This window comes from Lissotriton helveticus, chromosome 12, assembly GCF_964261635.1.
Source record: "Lissotriton helveticus chromosome 12, aLisHel1.1, whole genome shotgun sequence".
NCBI lineage: Eukaryota > Metazoa > Chordata > Amphibia > Caudata > Salamandridae > Lissotriton > Lissotriton helveticus.
Genome location: NC_136073.1, coordinates 17451609 through 17459343, shown reverse-complemented (window position 1 = coordinate 17459343; position 7735 = coordinate 17451609). Strand labels below are relative to the sequence as shown.

Here is a 7735-nt window from a genome sequence, read left to right as displayed (position 1 = left end):
GCCCAGGTGCAGTGGAAACAGCAGCACTGCACGCAGTGTCTGCTAGCACTGGAAGGAAGAGCACAGCACTGGAAGGAAGAGCACACCTGAGCAAGAGACAGCCAGAGACCAGAAACCAGGGCTAGGGCTGAGGCAATAGCATCCTCCACCTGACCCTCACCCAAGCCGGGGGAGCCTGGCGCAGTGGAAGCAGCAGCACTGCACGCAGTGTGTGAGAGCACTGGAAGCAGCAGCAAGTGACAGCCAGAGACCTGGACTAGGGCTGAGCCAATAGCATCCTCCACCTGACCCTCACCCAAGCCGGGGGAGCCTGGTGCAGTGGAAGCAGCAGCAGGGCACACAGCATCCACTGGTCACTGGAAGCTGGAGCACACCTGAGCAAGTGACAGCTGCAGACCAGGGCTGGGCTGAGGCAAGAACACACTTCACCTGAACCTCAGCCAAGTGGGGGAAAGTCTGGTGGAACCAGCAGCACTGCGCGCAGTGTCCGCTGCGCACTGGCAGCAGGACCACACCTGACCATGGTGAGCAAGTGACAGCTGCAGGCCAGGGCTGGGCTGAGGCAAGAACGCCCTTCAGCTGAATGTCAGCCAAGCCGGGGACATTCTGGTGGAACCAGCAGCACTGCGCGCGCTGGGAGCAGGACCAGACCTGAGCACGCGGCAGCCAGAGGCCAGGACCAGACTGGGACACACAGCACTCTGCCATTTAACCCACAGCTGGTAAGTCCAACACATTTTAGCTTACCCCTCTGGTTTTACTGCAACGATTGAGCAGAAGGGTGCCCGCGGCTGCGACAATAGGTCTCCGCAGGACACCCTTCATTTTGTACTTTTATGTTCATTTTATCGAAATCCTAGGCGTTTATTTCTGGTTGAAATCCTTAGGAAACAGAAATTTCGCCACGCAAGAGCTGCACTGTTTTTCTTACAGAAAGCTAGTGATACCCATACCTTATGTTCCATTTTAAGTTTTTTAAAAGTAGCGGTAAGACTGAGAAATACAAGAAATTAACTAATTTTTGTAAATAACTATTTCTCCTTATGAATTGCATCCTCTCCTCCCTATAGTTTTAATTTACCAAAAGTTCAGAAATGTAATTTAATGAATTTTTTACTGTGTAATGTATTTTTATGAGGATTTTTTATTCTTCGAAATAAAGATTTACTGAACTGAACTGAAGTCCAACACATCTGTCTTAAAACTGAGCTTTCCACGAGCCCGTTGGTTGGATCTGATTCGATGGGTTTGTGATTGAATAATGTGGGGTCGGTGCAGCCGGTGACCCCGGGTCAGACCCGCCCCTGGGTCAGGCAGGCAGCGCCTGGCCGGCCGGACTGACAGGTCAGCGTGTGGGCTGTTCGTGGGCCTGTTGGGCTGGTTTTTAGTGTTGATATCCCTGATGTGAAAACAAGCATTGCCTGCAGCAAGCTGACATCCATGCACTCCTCCATACCTGGTAAAACACTTAAACAGCAGGTATGTACAAAACTGCCCGAATCCACAAACATGGGCCCCTTTTACAGCTTTCTAATCCATCAATGGGGGCCCCTTTTATTCGGGTGCCGATCCGACCCTGTGCCCACCCCCTGGATTCGACCACTGCACTCACCTGGTTCTTTCTCGCGCTTTATACCATAGCTGTTGCTTCTCAGCGCTCCGGAGTTGAAAGACAGGAAGCAGCGCTTTAGAAAACACATACATTATCAAAGCTTTCTTTTGACATTTTATTGTTAGCAGGATCCATGTTATTGACACCCCGAAAATCTTTTCACAAAACCCGTGTTGTACGTTTTTAGTAAACTAGCAAGTACTTTTACTAGGGGACGCCGTTGTACTGGTGACGGGGCATGTCGGCGCTTCAGCCTTCAGGGGTCTCTCGGTTGAATTGTCTCGAAGGTCGGGGGCTGTGCGGGGGCCCTCGCAGCCTGGAGCTGACACCCCACAGTGCCGGGAGCGTGGGACGGACACTGAGACGGTCCACGTGATAGATTCGTGTTACACACTCCTGATAATGCCTCTGAAGTTATGATTTAACGTCTTATTTCGAGTTTGAAGGCAGCACATGGATGTCACATACGTGCGTTGTCGCCCGTGGCTCTTGTCATTGATTTCCGTAGCATGTTGGTGGTTTACCGTCCTCCAACCTTTAAGTAAGAGTGACCCTAAATGGTGTCATACGTGTCTGCATTTTGTGCTGGATTTCAATACACGGTGACCATGTATCTGCTGGGAGCGTTTTTCAAGGACCTCAGACTGGTTGAGAAAGGAGCTTTGCGGATTAAAAGAGGGGGTGACGCGGATACAAGATTAATAGAAACTCACCCCCATAACCGTGGATAGGCAGGGACACACGCACAGAGGTAGAGTCCCGCAAATAAAGACAACTGCACAACTAAAAGCAAAAAAAAACATAGACAGACAGAGAGATAGATAGACAGGCAGACAGACTGACGGACGGGCGGACGGGCGGACAGACTGACGGGCGGACGGACAGACAGTAAAACAAGTGAAACGTGCAAAGTAAACAAACCCTACCCGTTCCTAACGCTGATGCTTGAATAACAAGTGCCATTCAGTGTCAAGCGCTGTGAAGTGCCGGCTGCAGGCGCCACCGTGGCACTCTGAAGCTCCGCGGAGCTCTGCACAACAATAGAACATAAACAAACAGCGTCGCGTTGTGTTGTGCTGTAGAAAGCGCACCCATCGTATGGGTGTCATGGCCCTCCGAAGGATGGAAGTCTAAGTTGTTATAGGACCCGTGGGTTCCGTTCCACATGAGCCCTGCCGCAGGCGCACAACCCACCGAGCTCCTTCGCCGTCGCTCGCTGTAAATGTCCAGGTCTAAAGTTCATCTTTGGGTGAATACAGGGATTGTCCTGACAAGAGCGCCAACTAAAGAGGGCAGCGCCTCTGGGCGCTGGAACGGGCTGAGGGTTTGAATGACGCTCATGTGAGAGGCATGGGAGGTCAGTCCTGGAGAGGGGAACCCCTGGCAGTGGAACACCCGCACCATCGCGCAGGCTGACCGCCATGACACGACTCACCCACCGCAGCGCAGGTAAGTCAGAGGAAGAACAGTTCACCTTAGACCTGGGACAGCCTGAGATCTCAGGGATAGACGCACTGATCACCTTAGACCTGGGACAGCCTGAGATCCCAGGGATAGACGCACTGATCACCTTAGACCTGGGACAGCCTGAGATCACAGGGATAGACGCACTGATCACCTTAGACCTGGGACAGCCTGAGATCCCAGGGATAGACGCACTGATCACCTTAGACCTGGGACAGCCTGAGATCCCAGGGATAGACGCACTGATCACCTTAGACCTGGGACAGCCTGAGATCTCAGGGTTAGGCGCACTGATCACCTTAGACCTAGGACAGCCTGAGATCACAGGGATAGACGCACTGATCACCTTAGACCTGGGACAGCCTGAGATCTCGGGGATAGGCGCACTGATCACCTTAGACCTGGGACAGCCTGAGATCCCAGGGATAGACGCACTGATCACCTTAGACCTGGGACAGCCTGAGATCACAGGGATAGACGCACTGATCACCTTAGACCTGGGACAGCCTGAGATCCCAGGGATAGACGCACTGATCACCTTAGACCTGGGACAGCCTGAGATCCCAGGGATAGACGCACTGATCACCTTAGACCTGGGACAGCCTGAGATCTCAGGGTTAGGCGCACTGATCACCTTAGACCTAGGACAGCCTGAGATCACAGGGATAGACGCACTGATCACCTTAGACCTGGGACAGCCTGAGATCCCAGGGATAGGCGCACTGATCACTTTAGACCTGGGACAGCCTGAGATCCCAGGGATAAACGCACTGATCACCTTAGACCTGGGACAGCCTGAGATCACAGGGATAGGCGCACTGATCACCTTAGACCTGGGACAGCCTGAGATCCCAGGGATAGGTGCACTGATCACCTTAGACCTGGGACAGCCTGAGATCCCAGGGATAGGCGCACTGATCACCTTAGACCTAGGACTGCCTGAGATCTCAGGGATAGGCGCACTGTTCACCTTAGACCTGGGACAGCCTGAGATCTCAGGGATAGATGCACTGATCACCTTTGACCTGGGACAGCCTGAGATCACAGGGATAGACGCACTGATCACCTTAGACGTGGGACAGCCTGAGATCCCAGGGATAGACGCACTGATCACCTTAGACCTAGGACATCCTGAGGTCTCTGGGATAGGCACACTGATCACCTTAGACCTGGGACAGCCTGAGATCCCAGGGATAGACGCAATGATCACCTTAAACCTAGGACAGCCTGAGATCCCAGGGATAGGCGCACTGATCACCTTAGACCTGGGACAGCCTGAGATCCCAGGGATAGGCACACTGATCACCTTAGACCTGGGACAGCCTGAGATCCCAGGGATAGGCGCACTGATCACCTTAGACCTGGGACAGCCTGAGATCCCAGGGATAGACGCACTGATCACCTTAGACCTGGGACAGCCTGAGATCCCACGGATAGGCGCACTGATCACCTGAGACCTGGGACAGCCTGGGATCTCAGGGATAGGCGCACTGTTCACCTTTGACCTGGGACAGCCTGAGATCTCAGGGATAAACGCACTGATCACCTTAGACCTGGGACAGCCTGAGATCCCAGGGATAGACGCACTGATCACCTTAGACCTGGGACAGCCTGAGATCCCAGGGATAGACGCACTGATCACCTTAGACCTGGGACAGCCTGAGATCACAGGGATAGACGCACTGATCACCTTAGACCTGGGACAGCCTGAGATCCCAGGGATAGACGCACTGATCACCTTAGACCTGGGACAGCCTGAGATCCCAGGGATAGACGCACTGATCACCTTAGACCTGGGACAGCCTGAGATCCCAGGGATAGACGCACTGATCACCTTAGACCTGGGACAGCCTGAGATCACAGGGATAGACGCACTGATCACCTTAGACCTGGGACAGCCTGAGATCACAGGGATAGACGCACTGATCACCTTAGACCTGGGACAGCCTGAGATCCCAGGGATAAACGCACTGATCACCTTAGACCTGGGACAGCCTGAGATCACAGGGATAGACGCACTGATCACCTTAGACCTGGGACAGCCTGAGATCACAGGGATAGACGCACTGATCACCTTAGACCTGGGACAGCCTGAGATCACAGGGATAGACGCACTGATCACCTTAGACCTGGGACAGCCTGAGATCACAGGGATAGGCGCACTGATCACCTTAGACCTGGGACAGCCTGAGATCCCCGGGATGGGCGCACTGTTCACCTTAGACCTGGGACAGCCTGAGATCCCAGGAATAGGCGCACTGATCACCTTAGACCTGGGACAGCCTGAGATCCCCGGGATGGGCGCACTGATCACCTTAGACCTGGGACAGCCTGAGATCTCAGGGATAGTCACACTGATCACCTTAGACCTGGGACAGCCTGAGATCACAGGGATAGGCACACTGATCACCTTACACCTGGGACAGCCTGAGATCTCAGGGATAGGCGCACTGATCACCTTAGACCTAGGACAGCCTGAGATCTCAGGGATAGACACACTGATCACCTTAGACCGAGGACAGCCTGAGATCACAGGGATAGACGCACTGATCACCTTAGACCTGGGACAGCCTGAGATCTCAGGGATAGGCGCACTGATCACCTTAGACCTGGGACAGCCTGAGATCTCAGGGATAGTCACACTGATCACCTTAGACCTGGGACAGCCTGAGATCACAGGGATAGGCACACTGATCACCTTACACCTGGGACAGCCTGAGATCTCAGGGATAGGCGCACTGATCACCTTAGACCTAGGACAGCCTGAGATCTCAGGGATAGACACACTGATCACCTTAGACCGAGGACAGCCTGAGATCTCAGGGATAGGCGCACTGATCACCTTAGACCTGGGACAGCCTGAGATCTCAGGGATAGGCGCACTGATCACCTTAGACATAGGACAGCCTGAGATCTCAGGGATAGGCGCACTGATCACCGTAGACCTGGGACAGCTTGAGATCCCAGGGATAGGCGCACTGTTCACCGTAGACCTGGGACAGCCTGAGATCCCAGGGATAGGCGCACTGATCACCTTAGACCTGGGACAGCCTGAGATGTCAGGGATAGGCGCACTGATCACCTTAGACCTAGTGCAGCCTGAGATCCCAGGGATAGGCGCACTGATCACCGTAGACCTGCGACAGCCTGAGATCCCGGGATAGGCGCACTGATCGCCGTAGACCTGGGACAGCCTGAGATCCCAGCGATAGGCACACTGATCACCTCAGACTGGGACAGCCTGAGATCTCAGGGATAGGCGCACTGTTCACCTTAGACTTAGGACAGCCTGAGATCTCAGGGATAGACGCACTGATCACCTTAGACCTGGGACAGCCTGAGAACCCAGGGATAGGCGCACTGATCACCGTAGACCTGCGACAGCCTGAGATCCCAGGGATAGGCGCACTGATCACCTTTGACCTGGGACAGCCTGAGATCCCAGGGATAGGCGAACTGATCACCTTAGACCTGGGACAGCCTGAGATCCCAGGGATAGGCGCACTGATCACCTTAGACCTGGGACAGCCTGAGATCCCAGGGATAGGCACACTGATCACCTTAGACCTAGGACAGCCTGAGATCTCAGGGATAGGCGCACTGATCACCTTAGACCTGGGACAGCCTGAGATCCCAGGGATAGACGCGCTGATCACCTTAGACCTGGGACAGCCTGAGATCCCAGGGATAGGCACACTGATCACCTTAGACCTAGGACAGCCTGAGATCACAGGGATAGACGCACTGATCACCCTAGACCTGGGACAGCCTGAGATCCCAGGGATAAACACACTGATCACCTTAGACCTGGGACAGCCTGAGATCCCAGGGATAGGCGCACTGATCACCTTAGACCTGGGACAGCCTGAGATCCCAGGGATAGGCACACAGATCACCTTTGACCTGGGACAGCCTGAGATCTCAGGGATAGTCACACTGATCACCTTAGACCTGGGACAGCCTGAGATCACAGGGATAGGCACACTGATCACCTTACACCTGGGACAGCCTGAGATCTCAGGGATAGGCGCACTGATCACCTTAGACCTAGGACAGCCTGAGATCTCAGGGATAGGCGCACTGATCACCGTAGACCTGGGACAGCTTGAGATCCCAGGGATAGGCGCACTGTTCACCGTAGACCTGGGACAGCCTGAGATCCCAGGGATAGGCGCACTGATCACCTTAGACCTGGGACAGCCTGAGATGTCAGGGATAGGCGCACTGATCACCTTAGACCTAGTGCAGCCTGAGATCCCATGGATAGGCGCACTGATCACCTTAGACCTGGGACAGCCTGAGATCTCAGGGATAGGCGCACTGATCACCTTAGACGTAGGACAGCCTGAGATCTCAGGGATAGGCGCACTGATCACCGTAGACCTGGGACAGCTTGAGATCCCAGGGATAGGCGCACTGTTCACCGTAGACCTGGGACAGCCTGAGATCCCAGGGATAGGTGCACTGATCACCTTAGACCTGGGACAGCCTGAGATGTCAGGGATAGGCGCACTGATCACCTTAGACCTGGGACAGCCTGAGATCCCAGGGATAGGCACACTGATCGCCTTAGACCTAGGACAGCCTGAGATCCCAGGGATAGGCGCACTGATCACCGTAGACCTGCGACAGCCTGAGATCCCGGGATAGGCGCACTGA

At 54.3% G+C, this 7735-nt stretch overlaps 1 protein-coding gene across 2 annotated transcripts in view; it reads left to right on the top strand.

Annotated features, from left to right (window-relative positions):
* The first annotated feature begins 260 nt into the window (after nucleotides 1-260).
* LOC144799409 (N-acetyllactosaminide beta-1,3-N-acetylglucosaminyltransferase 3-like) overlaps nucleotides 261-7735 on the top strand; it is a 109726-nt gene continuing 102251 nt past the window's right edge. Inside the window, exon 1 of one of the 2 annotated variants that reach the window (XM_078670703.1) lies at nucleotides 261-722. The gene's annotated coding sequence lies outside the window, so the exon portion shown is untranslated. Of the gene's footprint in view, nucleotides 723-2708; nucleotides 3062-7735 lie in introns of those variants that run through there. The other variant, XM_078670705.1, reaches the window with a different exon arrangement.